The 18,214-nt window shown below is 33.0% G+C and overlaps 1 pseudogene; it reads right to left on the bottom strand.

The window, feature by feature from the left end:
- Positions 1-10,650, bottom strand: part of LOC130834462 (39S ribosomal protein L9, mitochondrial-like) — a 34,992-nt pseudogene extending 24,342 nt beyond the window's left edge.
- Positions 10,651-18,214: the final 7,564 nt, after the last annotated feature.

Genomic DNA, 18,214 nt, shown 5'->3' with positions numbered 1-18,214 from the left:
AAGGATAAACATCATATTGTAACAACTATAGTCCTATTTGAAAAAAGCTATCACTATTTTGGAGATGACAATAAACATACTGATAGAATTTTCACCAGTTCAAAATCGGTCCATATCTTTACAATAAATTTCACTTTATATGATAATTATTATTCACCAGTTTTCATCATTAAAACATCAGTGTAGTCTTAAAAATGATTAAAAAAAAACCCTTGATTGATGTTTGAATTGTCTGCACATTCATTAAACAAGCACAGAGAGGAAAGGAGAAGAAAACTGAACTTAGGTGAAGGATATTTTTTAAAAATGAGAGTTTTTTTAGTGTAATTCAGTATTGACTTTATTAGTGCCCTATGTGAAAGTCTCTTTCAGTGATGGAATAGTATTAAAAACATGGGTATATTCCTATTGGTACAACATTCTGTAGGAAGGTCATATGGCGAGCAACTGCCAAATACATCTCTCATGTTAAAAAGTCAGGCGGTAGCTTCTGGTTTGGTAACCAGATTCTTTCATCTAACAAATGTAATATTTCTGAGTGTGTGCACTTTGTGCTTCTGAGCCAAGATGACTGCTATATTATCTGAAATTACATCACATTCTAGGCAACTGAATAGTGGGATGGACAAAGACAAAATGGCTGGTTGGTCCACCATATGTCTTTAACCCTTAATATACTGTTAACATGCAGTGTACTCGATTTTAGTTTTTGTTTCTATTTTTGAACATTTGTAATTATTTGTCATATTTAATATGTTATGATTTTCTTAGGAGTCTTCTGAAGACCAGAGAAAAATATCTTAAAATTTTCTCTTTTTCTTAGTATTAGAATAAAATTCATTGTATCTTGTAATACTTGCATGGGTTCATTAGATCCTCTTATAAATCTCAAATACATTTTGAGTTCTTAAATAATTTTTTTGATGTTTTGAAACTTTTTGCTGTCATCATCTTAGGAATTATTTCATCACTCATCAGTTATTTTAAACCATGCAAAAAAAAAAAAAAAAGTCTCATATGAGGAGATGTTAATGTGATCAAGTTGTCATCCAGTTGCTCCAGGTATTGCATTATTATCTCAGGAAGGGACAAAGAAAACCAACTGATAGTCTGCTTTTAGCTTTCATTGAACACAACTGAGAATTCAGTGTCTCATTTTCCACTCATAGTGGCAAAGAGAAGAAAATTGGTGAGGTTAGATGTTTTGTAACTATTAGAGTATAAATACAAGGAAACATACAATTGTCTAGAGCCACACTGTCCAATATAGTAGCCACTAATAGCTGTGTGTGGCTAGGGAGCCCCTGAAGTGTGCTCAAAGTAGGATGTTTATTAAGCATAAACTACACACCATGTTTTGAAAACTTTGTATGAGAAAAAAGAAGGCAACATATCTCATTATAATTTATATTTACTTCATGTTGGAATACTAATATTAATATTTTGGGTGTATTAAATAAAATATATTATTAAAATAGTTTCAGGGGAGGGATAAGTTGGGAGATTGGAATTGACATATACACATTACTATATATGAAATAGATAACTAATAAGGACCTACTGTATAGCACAGGGAACTGTACTCAATACTCTATAATGACCTATATGGGAAAAGAATCTAAAAAAGAATGGATATATGTATATGTATAACTGATTCACTTTGCTGTACAGCAGAAGCTAACAACATTGTAATCACGCCAATAAAAATTAATTTAAAAAATAGTTTCACCCATTGTTTTTACATTTTCAACGTGATGCTAAGAAATTTAAAAATCACACATTTTGCTCATATGATTTTATTAGACAGCACTATCCTAGACTCTAACAATGATAGTGAAATACCCTATAAATGCAATCTCAGACTATGAGTTTTCAGAATACGATGTCCTAGTTAAATTTTCTCCAACTCAATAATCAATTTGTAAAATGTGTATTTCTTAGTAAATAAAATATATATGATATCCTCATCCAGGTAGTCATTCAGCAGAAAGGACTTCATCATACAATACATTTCTAAAAGAACTGGACCATTCTCTTTTGCTACAGAGAATCATGGCAGTGTCCTTTCAGCCTTTATGACATTTGTGCTCCAAAATATACCTGATAAAAAGAGGTTTACTATACTTATTTTTTTAAGTATTTTTAAATTTTTTAAACTATACTTTAATCAAGTTTAGTTGATTTACAATGTTGTGTATTATACTTAGTTTTATTAAAATTTCTAATAAAGATTTTTTTTACTATCCTTTCTCACTCTATGTTATTCATAAAAGATTTTTTAAAAATTCAAAAGGTCCTTTGGAGCCAGGGTGGTAACTGATGATAACTGTTCCCTGGTATACTGAGGATTAAGGGTTTTTACTGAGGGTTAAGGATTTTTTTCCAGAAGATGTCACTCAACAATTGACATATTTCACTGTCCAGAACTTAGTCATATCTCCTGGTAAGGTGGTTACCAGGAATTACAGTATTCATTTTGAATGACTATATGCTTAGCTAAGATATTTAGAGATTTTTATTCCTAAAGTAGTAGGAGAGAGTACATATTGGGGTAGAATATACCAGTCTCTGCCAAAGAGTCTATTCACACTTTTTCCTCCACTTTTGGCTTAGAACATTTGACAAAAATGATTAAATATTATCCCTTATAGGCATGATTTACACTGCAGCAGGATCCAAAATTTGATACTCTTTACTTAAACAAGAAGGAAAAAATTACTTATTATTTATTATACATTTTCTAAACCTACTGTCAAGAATCCCTCTCCTTCATTGTTGGAGTGAAGGGATTCTTAATCCTTCTTGTTAAGGTATCCTGATCTGTTATTATTTGAGGCAGTTTTCCTCTATTTTTAACCTGTTTCTTTGTAACCACCTGCTTCTTCCTCTCCCTGTTCCAGAAGGCATTTGAGTGTGAAAGTTTCTGTAACCCCTGGATGGAGGAGAAAACTCCATAACATAATACAGAGCTTTTTTCTTTGACCTTGGGTTGGACTCAACTGCAAGATTGTTGGCTTGAGTGGTCTCCAAATTGCTTGTACTTGTATCTATCAAGATGACCACTGATGAAATTCTCTTGGGTGAGTGCCCAGTGCTTTTCCCTGCCAAACCCAGTTTTAGTCACATAGGTTTGGCAGACTCTTCTTGAGTTTAGGCCATGTCCTCCACCTGGAGCCTGGGTTAGGTGGTCCATCCATTATCACCCTTTAGGGTAAGAGCATCTCTCTCCTTTCATGACACACCTATGGATCTCAACTCAGCCTTGAGGAATGCTGGAAATTTGAGGTTCATTTTCCTGATGAATAGAACTTATAAAAGTCTCTGGAGTACCACTCTGGTCCTCTCTCTGCCTGCCATGTCATGCCATCATTTTTAGTTTGTTTTACACCTTCTGGCTTAATTTGGAAATACCTGTTGAGCGGACACCTTACAAAATTCCAGAAGTAAATAAAGGTACAATCTCTTACCTTTCTACCCCAATTATGTAACATCTCACTTTCTAGGGTTTTGTCATGGAGGATAGGAACAGGAACATATTTCTCTGATAATATGAATTCCCTACAATTATCCCCTCATTCTCTTTCTTTCCTTCTAGGAGCAGGTGTTCTCTATTTTACTTTTCCTTTATGTCTGGTGGAGACATCACCTATGTCATAATAGCCTTCCCCTTCCACAAACTGAGTTCATCTCTCTCATTCCTTGCAATTAAAAAAAAAAAAAATCACTGAGCAGGTAGATGGTAAAACCTTAGCTAGAAAACTAAAATGATTACTTGAAAATATTTTAATCCCACTATGACACTATGACATTACCTATAATTAATTAAATGAGATCACAAGCAACTAAGAGAAAGTAAGTCTTCCCCCCACCCCCACCTCCCTTGGATGATCTATAGCCAAGGCAGTTGTTAGATGTTCTTTGGTATACAAAAAGTTGAAGACACGGTACCTAACCTCAAGTCTCAAGTACATGCCAAATAGTCACATAAAGGATAAATACAACACACATATAAATGTGACACACCTGGCATGTCAGATGAGTTCATAGGAGCTAAGACACAGAGCCAATGATTTCTGACCGACACAGATTAGGCAGCACCAAGATGTTGATTGATATTCAAAGAGGACCTTAAATAAGTGCCCATTTACTTAAGTATAGAGTAGAATTGGGGGCTATTTGGATCAGACTGTGTTGCAATTAACAACCAGTGTTCACCCTATTAAGGATTACACTGGATACCTAGCTTTCATCAGGAATGGATAAGAAAATGGTATGTAAGTTATCTCATTTGGTCCTGAAGGTTTTTGAAGATGGGTGCCACTTTGCAATGATGTGGAAGAACACTGATATAGCAGGAATGTGAAGGAAAGACTGAAGTAAGGAGAGACCTGGGGAAGACCATTGGGAATATCTAAGCACCAGGTAATAGAAATGGAATTAGTACAGTGGACAATAGCAATGTATTTCAGATGTATTTAAACTCTGTAGTAGATGAAGTATAAAGAATGGTGGACAACAGTGTCAGTCATAGCTGTGATTAAAACTCACACACTTTTCCTGGTTATGTGACCCTGGAGAATTTCTTCAACCTTTCTTCCTTGTTTTCTTGCTTCAAAAATGAGAATAAAAAGAACTAACATTGTCATGATTAAGAAAAATTTAATGAGAAAATTTAAGCATAATATCTAGAAAATTATAAAGGCTTGATAATACTAGGTGATTCCATGGAAATAAAAAAATGAAGTGAGTCTTTGGATCTCAAATTAAGGCACCATGAGAACATTGATATTATCATGAGTCATGAAGAGTAAACAAACTTTTGAGATGGACTTGGGCAGAGCAGCAGCCTGAATGTGCATTCCCCTACTCTGGGCTAACTCCCAGACCAGAAATGGGTTTGTGAGGCATTATGCCCTGGCAAGCCTGTTTATTTGCTTTCACTCTCCCTGGAACAGGGATGAACATGGCCTTTTGCTCTTCGATTGTGTGTGACTCCCCTATGAATGCCAGAAAGTACATTTGCCAAAGTATAATAGTTTGCTGTCAGGACAGCACAAAGAGAACAAGAAGGAAGTAGCTTTTAGAAAAAGCTTTCAATGGATGTATTGACTAATTGTAGTTAATTTTAGATCCCTTCACAGAGAAATAGCCTTGGTTCTCCCCTTGATATATAGACATTGTTATATACCTTTAGAAAATATCCCTTAGAAAAAATGTCGTCAGTTTATCTTTGCCTCCTTCAGTTCCTGTGTAATCCAGAACATCTCGTAAAAGGCCATCTACAGTTTTTCTGACAAAAACATCACCCTCTCTGAATCTGGAAAATTCTCTCAAACATGTGGTTTAGATGGGAGATTTTACCTTAGAATCCTCTGCTGTCTCGGATGTAAGTAGAAGCACAGTTGCTTGAACAGCTGACTCAAACTGGGCGAATCAGCACCCTTTCCCAGGACAGTGACCTGTGTTTCCTTCCGAGTAGCAGTGATAGGAGGAGTTGGAGTTTTTGATAGTCCCTGGTTTGTGCCATGTTGATGAAGCTGGTCTGCATAAAAAAGAAGGAACGTCTAGAAATGACAGAGGAGAGTAGTAAGAGTAAAAGGGGATGGGGGAGGGGGAGAGGAATGTGGGAGATAAAGACAGAATGAGGGAGAAAGGAGGGGAGGGAGGAAAGAATGGGGGAGATGGTTCTGTGAAATTCCCTTTTTGCTTGGGAACGTATCAAATTAATTTTATCCCATTTGTAGCTGAATAAAAGTTTTTACAATTACATTTCAGCTTTCTGGAATTTATATTGATATTCCCACATTGCCCAGCATGATTTTCAAATAGCTGTTTAGCTAACATCTTTTTTGTGAGAGACTTATATGCTATTTTTTTCAAATTAAATTCACACTTTAGTCCCAAAGAATTACTAAGCTCTGATACCAAATACTGATTCAATATTTATCATGTGAATAAAAAATTATTCACCTTAAATACGTGGCATCTGCATTGAAAACAAGTTGAAATAAGGATATGGCAGGAATTTTTCTCTCTCTCCTTTTATAAATTCTCCTTTTATAAACCACAGCCTTTCTTAATGTTTTCTAACTAGCTTTTTCATTCTTTGTATCTTATGCTCTGAGTCTCACTTCTGAATTTCATATTAGCAAGATAATTTAACTTGTGTGTTTATACAGACTATCATCACCTTATCTCTGAGATTTTCAAATTAAATAGTGTTCTGAAATAATGAATCATGCAGTAGAGTAAATTAGTAGCCTGCAGATGAATCTCATTGAGTTAGTAAAAATATTGAACAAATGAGCAATATATTACATTTTAATATTTTGTCAGCTCTGTTCAATTAAATACCTGATGATAGCACTTAAAATAACAAAGTTTTAAAATGTTAAAAAGTTGTAATATTACTAAGAAAAAGATATCAAATAGCTTGTTTTCTATTTTTCTATTATAATTGTAATTTTATCACCTGGGATATATTTTTTTTCTTCCGATGAGTTTTTTCTTTCAATGAGTAGCACATCATGATTTTAAGAAATAAAAATAGAGAAGAAAAAGTAAAAACCTGCCTATAACTTTCACATATTGAAAAATGTCATTGGTGGTCACTCCTAGCATGCAATATTAAGGAAGATGAAAATATGTGTTTTTAATTAGAAGTGATATTATAGTTATTAGAAATGAATTAATTCTTTCAAATGAAGCATGAGTTGATAACAGCTAAGTACTTCTTATTTGATTAAAATTAATTGTCTTTTTACTTTAGTCATTCTTTTTTTCCCCTCCCTTCTCCCTTCCCTCACTTCCTGCTGCCCTTCTTCCCTCCTTTTTTCCATTCATTTTTTCCCTCTCACAAATTGTATTGAGTCTTCACTCTGTGCTAAAGACAGAAAGAGACAAGCAAATAAGAAATTACAAAATAGGGCATGTTCTCTTATAGGGATAGAGATTTGGTCTTAAGGTTGCATAAATTCACACATGAAACATTCAAAATTGAGTGTGCTGGAGGTCAGAAAACGTGATCCTAAAGAAGGATAATTTATAAACTGATAATCAGTGTATGTCAAAGAAAGGAAGGTGAGTGTGAGGGGAAAATATTTCCCAGAAAGAGAATATCCTTCTCAAAGGTAAAGAGGTGAGCTAGAACATAATGAATATGGCACTTTAATAGTACTGAAAATAATTTAGAAATATACTTAAGATGCTAAACTGGTTCTTGATGAGCAACTTGTAAATCAGGAAGTTTTGAGTTAAATTGGAACAATTAAAGGGTTTAAATAAGAAATTGGTATAATAAGTTTGGAGACTGGGTGAAGGATGGATTGAATGGTGCATTTAATGTAACTACCAAGTCCAGGGAGACAAATTTGAGGTTGTTTCTGTAAGATAAGTGAGACAGTGGCCAGAATAGGACAGCAACAACAGACTCTGAGAAAATTAAATAATAGTGAGAGAAATTTGGGAGGTAGAACTGGTTGAAATTCATAACTGTGTTAGGAGTTAAGAGCATGTAGGCAATGATCCCAAAGTTTATACCTTAAAGATTAGTGACTTTTGCCGTAATAAGGAGCATAAGTTTTGAAAGTAAAATGATCCATAAATATATATGGGGACATGACAGATGTTTAATATGATTTAGACAGAAGATAAACATTTTATAGAGCCTGAAAATATTTGGACACCCTATGTATGTTTGGAGAGACTGTGTATAGAATACTAAGGGCCAAGGGCAAGACAGGATAGGAAGGGTCAGCTGTGTTTTAAGTGAAGATTTTATCACGTATTTTGTTTCCCTCTATATATGACAAGTTTATGTTGGCTTGATTCTAGAGTCAAGTTCAAAGCTTAATGCTTATTATTAATCTGTGTCAAGTAAACAAATGGGATACAAAACCATATTAGGACATCAGTGGAAAAATAGAAGAATTATAGTGCTAGGTACTCAAGTTAAAGTCATATCACTGAATAAGTGACACAGCCACTGCAGCTCCTGTCCTAGAACAGAATAAAACTAGTGTATAGAACTGAAAAAATGTGATCAGATATTATTAGAGTTAAAAAAGGCCATGCAGAGGAATGAAACAACTCCTCTATCCACTCCTAGAATCCCTACAGAATTCTGACAAATAGCTAAACACTTTGTATCTTATTTATAGAAAACAAGATCTACTATATCCAAGACTTCCTTCTGATTATAAACTAGAAATCCTGTCTGAAAACAAAGTGAATGCAATTTGGTGAAACTTGTTTTTGATAAGCTCATGTTGACTACTGAATCAACTATGGAAGAACTAAAATTACTATGAAACAGGGAAAAGGGAATATATTATAAATTCCCAACACTTAAAATGGTCTTTTACTGAGAATGCAAACATGGTTCCAGTAATAGTTTTTAAGATACATCATGCAATGCTGAATTTCATATTTTCTTTCAGCTGTCTATGTAGAATATTGAACATAATTATATTTAATATAAAATTGAATATTTGATCTTTATATAATGCCACATAATAATTTAGAAGTCCATAGTATGCCTAAATCTGTGTTAATATATGTACATTTAAATGTATTTACAAATCAGAAACTTTCAAGAAACTATTTTGACATGTAAAGTAATTTAATGTTAAATAACATTGTTGGGCAATAGTCAAGGAAATTTGCTTACTAAATTACTAAAGAAATTTAAAAAAATATGCTTTCCTTAAAGGAAATTTCCTTGGAAATTAGATCATTAGGTTATATCATAATTAATCTCTATAAATCTATATCTTTTAGTGTAAAGTATTTTAAAAACAAACATTTTCAACCTGTTTCCTGCTGTTATGTTTCATAAACATTTGGCTCTTTGGGGCTGCGAATATACAACTAAAATATTGAAATCCATAACTTTATATATTTTTAATATCTTAGCCATGAAAGTGAATGACAGTTTACAAGTCTTGTATATTAATATTAAAGTTATAAATTTGTGAAGAAACAAAAGTAATTCTCTGTCATAAACATATATACTTTAATGTGTTCATAGTTTGTAATTTAATCAGATATATAGTATAATTTATTGGTCACCATACACAAAACTACACAAGAAAAAAAAGAAATAGTTTTAAATTTTTTGCTAGTTTTATATTAGCCTTCTTAGCTCACTGACATCAATATTTCAGTTTCTCTTCACTTCTAATATCTAGATTACACAGACAATAGAATGCACTGGTTAGGGTGAAAAAGAAATATCTGGGTTAAATTAAGGACTCTAGTACATCATTTAAGTGATTATAGTGAATGATTATAGAATTTTGCTCAGTCAATCCTGGAAATGTTCAGATGTTTAAAAATTTAAATCAAAATATTTTTTCCCAGTTTGATAGAGAGCTGTATTTAATGGCCATTGATGTAATGACTGTGGTCATATCCTTAACTAGAATTTAAAAGTTGGATCAGCTATAATACAATAATTAACTTCTGGCATATGTAAGTTAATTGAATGAATAAATTGATTATATTCCTATGTTAGGTATACTTCATAGTAATTCAATAGGAATTAGAGTAATATATCTAACAGCAGACTGTCCTGCTTTTATCTTTTGTATGTCTGGAATCTTGTTAATTCAATCATTTTTAAGTTTTTCAATTTTAATATATTCAGAGTTTACAGAATTCTCACTTGACAAATATCTATTTCCTGGCCTAAGTAAATCTACCTAGTTTAACCTTATGAAATATATGTTATTTTCTTATCCCCATTTTACATATGAAGAAACTAAAGATCAGAGAGCTTAAGTATCTTGCCCAAGGCAACAGACCTGTAAAATGGAAGAAAAGACTCCAAGCATAGTTCTTTTAAATTCATATCTAGTACTATTTCCATAATTCTGCTGCCTTGGTAAAGTAATTAATTTTTGTGAAAGTCATATTGAAATTAGAATGCTAAATTATTAATTTATTATAAATGATAATATTATCAAATAAAAAAACTAGTAGCTAATAAATTCTCTAGTAAAGACCCAGTTTTTCTTTTAACGACCCTGGAGTATTAAGTTTCAAGAGTTGTTTTCATGAGACTGTTAGTAATTTAAACTTTCAGTTTTGCATTATAGAGATTAAAGTCAGGCCCATGTATTGTGCACTATGGCAAATAAATTGGTATAATGTTTTAGGTGGCTTGAATTTCTTTTCAAAGTACAGTTTTAAAGTAATACTTACAGATTGGTCAAAATTCATTCTTCTCTCAGCCTCTGTGAATTCTAAAACACACAGTTTAAGGGTTGAGATTATTCCGTGGGTGTGAGGGTTAATTTCATATTAATTTGATTGGGCTAAGGGATGCCCAGGTAGTTGGTAAAACGTTATTTCTGGGTCTGTCTGTAAAGGTGTTTCCAGAAGAGATTAGCATTTGATCTGGTCACCTGAGTAAACCATAACGCCCTTACCAATGCAGGTTAACATCATCCAATCTTTCAAGGGCCTGAATAGAACAAAAAAATGGAGGGCAAATTTTCTCTCTGGTTGAGCTGGGGCATCCGTCTTATTCTGACCTTGAACATTGGCATTCCTGACTCTCAGGCCTTCTGCCTCAGACTGAATTACAACACTGGCATTCCTGGTTCCACAGTTTGAAGGTGGTAAATTATGGAAGGTCTCACCTTCCATAATTGAATGAGTCAATTTCCATAATAAATTCCTCTCTTTCTGTATATACTATCTCCTTTTAGTTCTGTTTCTGTGGAGAACCCTGGCTAGTATACCAGTGCCTACAATTGTGTTTTTCTGTGATTTAAAACTTTTCCATTGTTCCCAGAATTATTTATTGGTGTTTGTTAATACTTGATTGGGTTGTTAATCTCTTGTGAATTAAATTTTTTAAAAATACCCCCTTCACCCATTTCTCCCACCTCCTCTTCTTTTTCTTTTGGAGTTAAGACACTTAAAATCTTTCAATAGGATAAAAGATCTATTAGCAGCCTTTTAATAAAGAAGTCCAAAAAGCTCTTAAAATATTTCCTATCCCACTTGTGGAAAATACAAACTTTTATCATAATATACAATATATTAAAATAAGGCTCAAGAAGATTGAAATTCTCTTCTCTAATTGTGCAATATTTTATGAATTTTAATAGTTCATAGTTAAACGTAGCAGAGAAAAAATGCCTCAAATAAAATGGTTTTAAATATTTTTTATTTCAGATGTTTTAAATATTTTGTATAGTTTCATTATTGGAATCAGTGATGTTTTAAGTTATGAAGTTCATATGGAAATTATATGGAAATGCTATTTCTCATATATATATGTATAAAACCTTGACATAATTTTTTGTTTGAATATCCCAAATTGATATTATAAGAAATTATGTAAAATTTCTAATTCATTGGAAGTTAAATTCATTACCTTTTTAAAATTCAGTCTTGTACTCACTGAAATTGATTCTAAATCACATCTTCGTATCAAACACATTCTCTAGAAATCTAGATAGAAAAAGGTTGAGCAAGTAACAGTGAAAAGCCTGATTAGTATATGTCACCTTCATCATCAAACATAAGTAGAGAAGTGATCAAAACCTTTTAATGGTCAGAAGTGGCTGAGTTTGTGGGCATATCTTTCATTTAAAATAACTGCTTTCTGCATTATTTCTGAAGGTAAGTTTTTGGCCTCATTTGCAAGAAGTTCAAAAATTTTAGATTTAAAAGAATGATAATTTTAAATCCTTATTTCACACTTACATTTTTATAATTTGAAGTATATTAAAGAACTTCAAAAGTGGTATAAATTAATTCCACAAAATTATTAAAAATAATCTAAACGTAATTGAAAAATTAATCATGATTACATTTATGTAGTTATTTTATTTTTTGATGTTAAGATATTGTTTTTAACATTTTTTGAAGCAGAATAATTTAAATTATATTTTCAATGGGAAAATATATCTGTTGGATCTATTGAAGCACATACTTGAAACCTGTAAAGATCCAAATTAAAATGAAAGAAATTATAAACAAATTCAAACAGGGATATTTGAAAGACTAGATGATTTAAAGTCAAATAATCTTTTATGATATTAATCACTGACAGTTACTGAGTATTGATAAAGGCATTTTCAATTATTTAAATTAATTCACATAATTATCATAGTATTAATACTTCCCACACTTATAAATGAGAAAATTAAAGAAATTAAGGAAAAATATAGTTATGGTCCAATTAACTGCCATAGCCAGGATTGAAACATGTGCTGTTTATGCTGGTGTAAAAGTTTTAATCACTACATTATAAAGTGTCTTCCTCACATTTAACTTAATTGCATAGAAAAGTGAAATACTATACCAGTAACAAAGAGTGAACTGATTCATAAGATTTACTTGCAATTTGTGACTGGCCAAATCAGTCTATTTCTTTGGAGAGATAGCTGAACAACTACATGAAGTCATTACTCTTGCATTGATACATGTGTATAAACATACACATATAGATTTTGTCCATTTGTTTCTATCAGGTTTGTGTTTATATGTGTGTACACAGTCAGTCCTGGCTATCTATGGGTTCCACATCCTGGTATTCAACCAAGTTCAACCAACCATAGACCAAAAATACTCAGGAAAAAAATTTCAGAAAGTTGTTCCAAAAAGCAAAACTTGAATTTGCTGTGCACCAGCAACTGTTTACATAGAATTTACATTGTATTTGCAACTATTTTTATGATATTTACATTGTGTGAAGTATTATAAATAACCTAGAGATTAACCCATATATGTGGAATCTAGAAAAATGGTACAGATGAACCTATTTGCAGGGCAGGAATAGAGACGCAGACGAAGAGAGAGGACTTGTGGACACAGGGTGAGAAGGGGAGGGTGGGATGAATTGGGAGATTAAGATTGACATAGATACACTAGCTAGTGGGAACCTGCTGCATAGCACAGGGAGTTCAGCTCAGTGCTCTGTGATGACCTAGATGGGTGGGATGGGGGAGTGAGAGGGAGGTCCAAGAGGGAGGGGATGTATGTATACATATAGCTGATTCACTTTGTTGTACAGCAGAAACTGACACAACATTTTAAAGCAACTATACTCCAATAAAAAAAATGAAAAAAAAAGTATATGGGAGAATATGTGTAGATTATATGCAAATACTATGCCACTTTATATAAGGGACTTAAGCATCTGGGGATTTTGGTATCTCTGGAGGGTCCTGGAACAAGTCTCCCATGGATACTGAGGGAAGACTGTATATAGTTTTTATATGTGTGTATATATGTATAATTTTAATTAATTAATTATTGTTATTTTTGGGTCTGGAGAATTTCTAGAGATATTGTTTGTCAACTAAAAAGAGAAAAGTTCTTGGCCCAAAATAATACAATTAAATTAAATGTACCATCTAATAAGCTCAATTCCGAAATCTCTTTCTGAGTTGAAAAGACCACTGTGCTGAAGACCACGAAGTTAAAAGAAAAACAACCAAAAAAGATGTGCTTCAAGAAATTTATAGCCTGATTGGAGAGAAGAAATGAACACTTGGGAGTATAAATGATGTTTTTAGTAGCTGACAACCTGAATAGAAACATTATAATTTCCTTGATCTTAGAATTTAAATATGAAATTTTTCTAATCCTAATCAATCTTAACTTTGACTGCATTTTGAAATGCAGGAAATGGTTTTTAAAAACCCATATATCCTGGCACTGCTCAGATATACTGATTCAGAATTTCTGGGAACTAGTTATTTGCATGGTTCAAAAATTTCTGCAGCGTGGAGAAACTTAATTCTAGAAATTCCTATTATGAATAAATTCCCTCCACTTTGGTTTTCTCTAAAGTATTTTATTTCACCTTCATTTTGATTAATCTATTTGGGCATAACATTCTAACTGACATCTATTTTCTTTTAATTCTTTAAAGATATTATTTAACTGTATTATGGCTTCCTTCTACTGTTTTGATTCCTTTGTAGAAAACCCACTTCATGTTACCAATTGCTTTTATTAAAAAAACTTTTATTGAAATATATTAAATATTCTTTGAATATTTAAGTATATCATTAATATATTGAAGTATGTTAAATATACAGAAAGATATTACAAGTTTATAGCTTAATAGATTCTACAAATCGAACCAGTGCAACCAACTCCCATTGATGAGTAAACAAGGCATTACCAATACCCCAGAACCCCTGTTCAGGTTCCTTCAAAATTAACCTCCTTCCTCTAACTGGTGCATATTATTCATTCTTATGTCAATCTTTGTTATTTTTTGTTTGCTTTTAGATTTACCTAAATGGGATTATACAGTATGTACTATTTTATGTTTGACATCTTTTGCTCCATGTTGTGTTTATGACATTTATATATATTCATTCATGTGTATAGTTTGTTCATCCTCATTGCTATATAGTATTACATTGTGTGACTATATTAAAATATATCTCTTTCTGCTTTTGGTGATATTTGAGCTCAGAAGAGCATGAATATATATATATGAATATTCTAGCATGTGTTTTGGTTTTGTTTATTTGGTGAACATATGTATGTAATTCTGTTAGGGTTATACCTAGAAGCTGAATTTACTGGGCTACAGGTTAGGCATATTCTGCCTGAGTAGATACCTTAAAAACATTTCCTAAAAGAGTTGTACAAATTTACAGTCTCACCAACAGTTTATATGGATTCTAGTTGCTTTGTATGTCACTGACACTTGGTAGTTTTCACTTTTTTCATTTGAGCCATTTTGGTATGGTGAGTTGTATTGTGTATGGTTTCATTTGATTTCCCAATGACTGATCTGATTGAGTATATAATGCTTATTGGACATCTAGTTATCTTCTGCCATTGTGTCTTTTCAAGGTTTTTGTCCTTTTCGTCCATTTATTTCTATCAGGTTTGTGCCTTTTTCTTGTTTTCTGCATATTCTTGAGACAAGCCATTTAATAGATATATGACTAGCAAATTATCAGACTGATTTTTAAGATCTTCTAATTTCCTTTTTTCATTCTTCAGGGAAACTGCCATGTATCTAGGTAAACATGCCAGTTAGCATCTTAAATTTAGTGGCATAAAACAGCTATTTTATGAAGCTTACAGGGATTATGTGGATCAGGAATCCAGGGAGGGCATAGCAGGGTTAGCTTCTCTCTGCTCCAGAATGGTTGGGGCCTCAGCAGGGAAGATTTGAACAGCTGGGTCCTGGAAACTTCAGGGGGCCTCTTACCATCAATGTTGGAAACCTCAGCTCTGGTGATGCTAAGACTGTGCTGGGCTTGAGCAGTTCAGTGCAGCACCTACACATGGCTTCCCCATGTGGCTTGGGCGAGAGCTTCTCACAGCCTCGGGCGAAGCTCCAAGAGGAAGATTCATGAGAGGAAACTTGCTAAGAGCAAGCATCTGAAAAGAGGAAGGAGCCCCATGACCTCTTCTGACCAAGCTATGGCAGTTAAGCAGCATCTCCTCCTCCACATTTGTTGGTTTACAAACAAATTCCAAGGCCATCCCAGATTCAAGGGGAAAGGAATTCAATTTCTCCTCTTGGTAGGAGAGTGATACAATTGCATTATAGAAAGCATTTGGAGTACAAGACTGTTGCAGTCATCTTTGTAAAAGTACAATCTCTTGTAGTATGGAGCTTTTTTAATGTGTTCTGTTTGGGATGTGTTGTACTTCCTAGATAAGAAGATTCATGTTTTATTGTTTTGTTTTGTTTTGTTTTGTTTTTATCAGTTCTGGGTCATTCTCAGTATATATATATATATATACACATATATATATATACATACTGTCTGCCCCTCATTTTCTCTTTTTTTCTTCTTTTTGAAATCCAATAAGGCAAATTTAGGACCCTCTCATTTTATCATCAATTATTTTTATTACCTCTTATTTCTGCTTCTCATAAAAGTATGCTGCAAATCTCAGTAATTTCTTCACATCTGCATCCAGCAGCATCAATTATCTTGTCATCCATATCTAGTTGACTGATTTAGCTCTGGATTCTTACTGCTAATGATTATATTTGTCAAGTCTAGAAAGCACATTTGCTCGGGCATGCTTGCTTATTCTTAAATCAGGGGTGTGACTCTTCTAAACATTTGTGTGGACCTATTTGTATTTTATATCTGGTTACTTAATACCTTAATTCTTTGAGCAGATTAATTGTGCTATGTGTAGTTTCTATGGATTTTCACTCATAGCTGCTTCCTTGTGTGTTGGAAGATTTAAGATTATGAGCCTTACAAACAGGAAGCTATCTGTAGAAATTCTGTGAAGCTTGCTTTGATGTTGCGTCTTCAGAGAAAAGCTGCTTTCTCAGGTAAGTTGAGATGCCACTATCTCCATGCCATATTAGGTTAATTTCTTAGTTTGGGATTTCCTGTAATATACTCATACTTTAAACTCCAAAGCTACAAGGGAAGTTAGGGCGATAGAATTCTTAAGTTTTCATGGGCTATATTTCTTCCCATCCAGTGCTGGTACAAACAGAGGAGTTACTAGACATAGGCCTTTATTAGTGGGCACACTTTTCTCGTTATCCTTGTGGCTAATGTGTTTGTTTTGCATGGGTCTCAGTTGTAAACCTCCAATTTTGGTAGACCTAAAATATTGTTTCCAGTTCCTGGACAAGTAGCTGTAGTTCTGCTTACCACTGTATTCGCTACTATGTTCTCCACTTGGAGCCCCAAGAAGCTTTTTTTTTTCAGCTTCTGAGTTCAGCTATGTATGCCTTTTTTAAGTTAGTTTTGAATCCAGATTTCTGAGTTAGGATACTTTTCAAGATATCAGTTTATCTGCATTATCTGTATGGGATATCAAGGCTGCATGACTTTATAAATGTTATTCAAGTCTCAGCATAGCAAGGTTTTCTTTGAAAATTAATTCTGTATATGACATTTAATCATTAATGTAAGCATTTTGAGATTAGGAAATCTTAAAAATATTAGCATGTTTTGAATTTTCTGAGGACTATTTGAATATATTCTGATATGAGTTGTTATGTACTTAATTATGGTTTATTTATTAAGAAAGATGGAATTCAACTATAATAATCCTCATGGCTCTTATGTAACTAGTATTGGTGATTCAGCTTTGTTATCATGTGTGCTGGACCTACCCAGGTAGCCTTCTGCAGGACCTATTATGTTATTTCTAGTGATGATAGCCTGTATCACAATACCCTAGCCTTGACCCTTTCATAAAAGATTTATAAATATTGCCTTGTGAACAGCTTGAAGATTTGGGTTTCTGGGGACTAGCAAGTGCATTTTCGATGATGGAGACCTGCTTCAAGAAATCTTTCACCCTCCTTCTTTAATAAGCCCATTGACCTTTAGAACCTGGGGCAGTACCAATCCTTTTGGTCTGACATTTCTTACCAAGAATTCACTAAAATTTCTTCTTTCTGGAAAATTTTAGTAGGTAAAATTAGCAGAAATGCTGAACTTGTATTTTGTATGTATATGCAGAAGCCATAGAGGTATAAATACCTAAAATAAATCTTAAGAGTTTGCTTCTCACGTGTGAGGGGTTGTCCTATTAGGAGAGAGTTACCTTTTTCTGTGTACCGCTAACATGCAGAATTAGGAGAAATAAGTGAAAATTATGGAGTCTCCTTTTTAACAGAAGCATAATATTTTTAATAATTAAGACTCTACAAAAATGGATAAACACACATGTAAGAGAATAAGATCCCTGGCATTCAATATAGTAAACATATATTATAATAACTGTTCTTCTTTGTAAAAGGGGTCTTTGCATTTTTCCAGGGATAGACTTAAAAACAGTTCCACTCTGAGTCAGGGCTCAACAGCATCATATGTAGTGGATCAGTTATCTATTATTGTGTAACAAATTACCATAATAATTGCAGCTTAAAACAATATGCTTGTGTTATTTCAAACAAAAATGGTTTGTCTTCTCTCAAGCCCATATTTCGAAAAGTAAATATTGCCCTGACTTTTAGGTTCACCCTATTTTTAAATATTATCTAATTGGAATTATATACAGTATTATGTACTCTCTTGTGTGTGTTTTAAACCACCTAAATTATTTGTTCCCAGATTTTGTCATGTTTTGTATGGAACACTAGTTCATTCATTTTAAATTTATAAATAATAATGAGTGTGGGAATACACTACAATTTATTTATCAATTCTAGTGCTGATGGACATTTGGACTTATGCATATAACATATATATATGTGTAGTTTTGAGTATGGTCAGCTTAATATATACCACCA

Source organism: Hippopotamus amphibius, chromosome 13, assembly GCF_030028045.1.
Source record: "Hippopotamus amphibius kiboko isolate mHipAmp2 chromosome 13, mHipAmp2.hap2, whole genome shotgun sequence".
NCBI classification, from domain to species: domain Eukaryota; kingdom Metazoa; phylum Chordata; class Mammalia; order Artiodactyla; family Hippopotamidae; genus Hippopotamus; species Hippopotamus amphibius.
The sequence above is the reverse complement of the archived record's forward strand: the minus strand, read 5'-3'. Positions and strand labels throughout refer to the sequence as shown.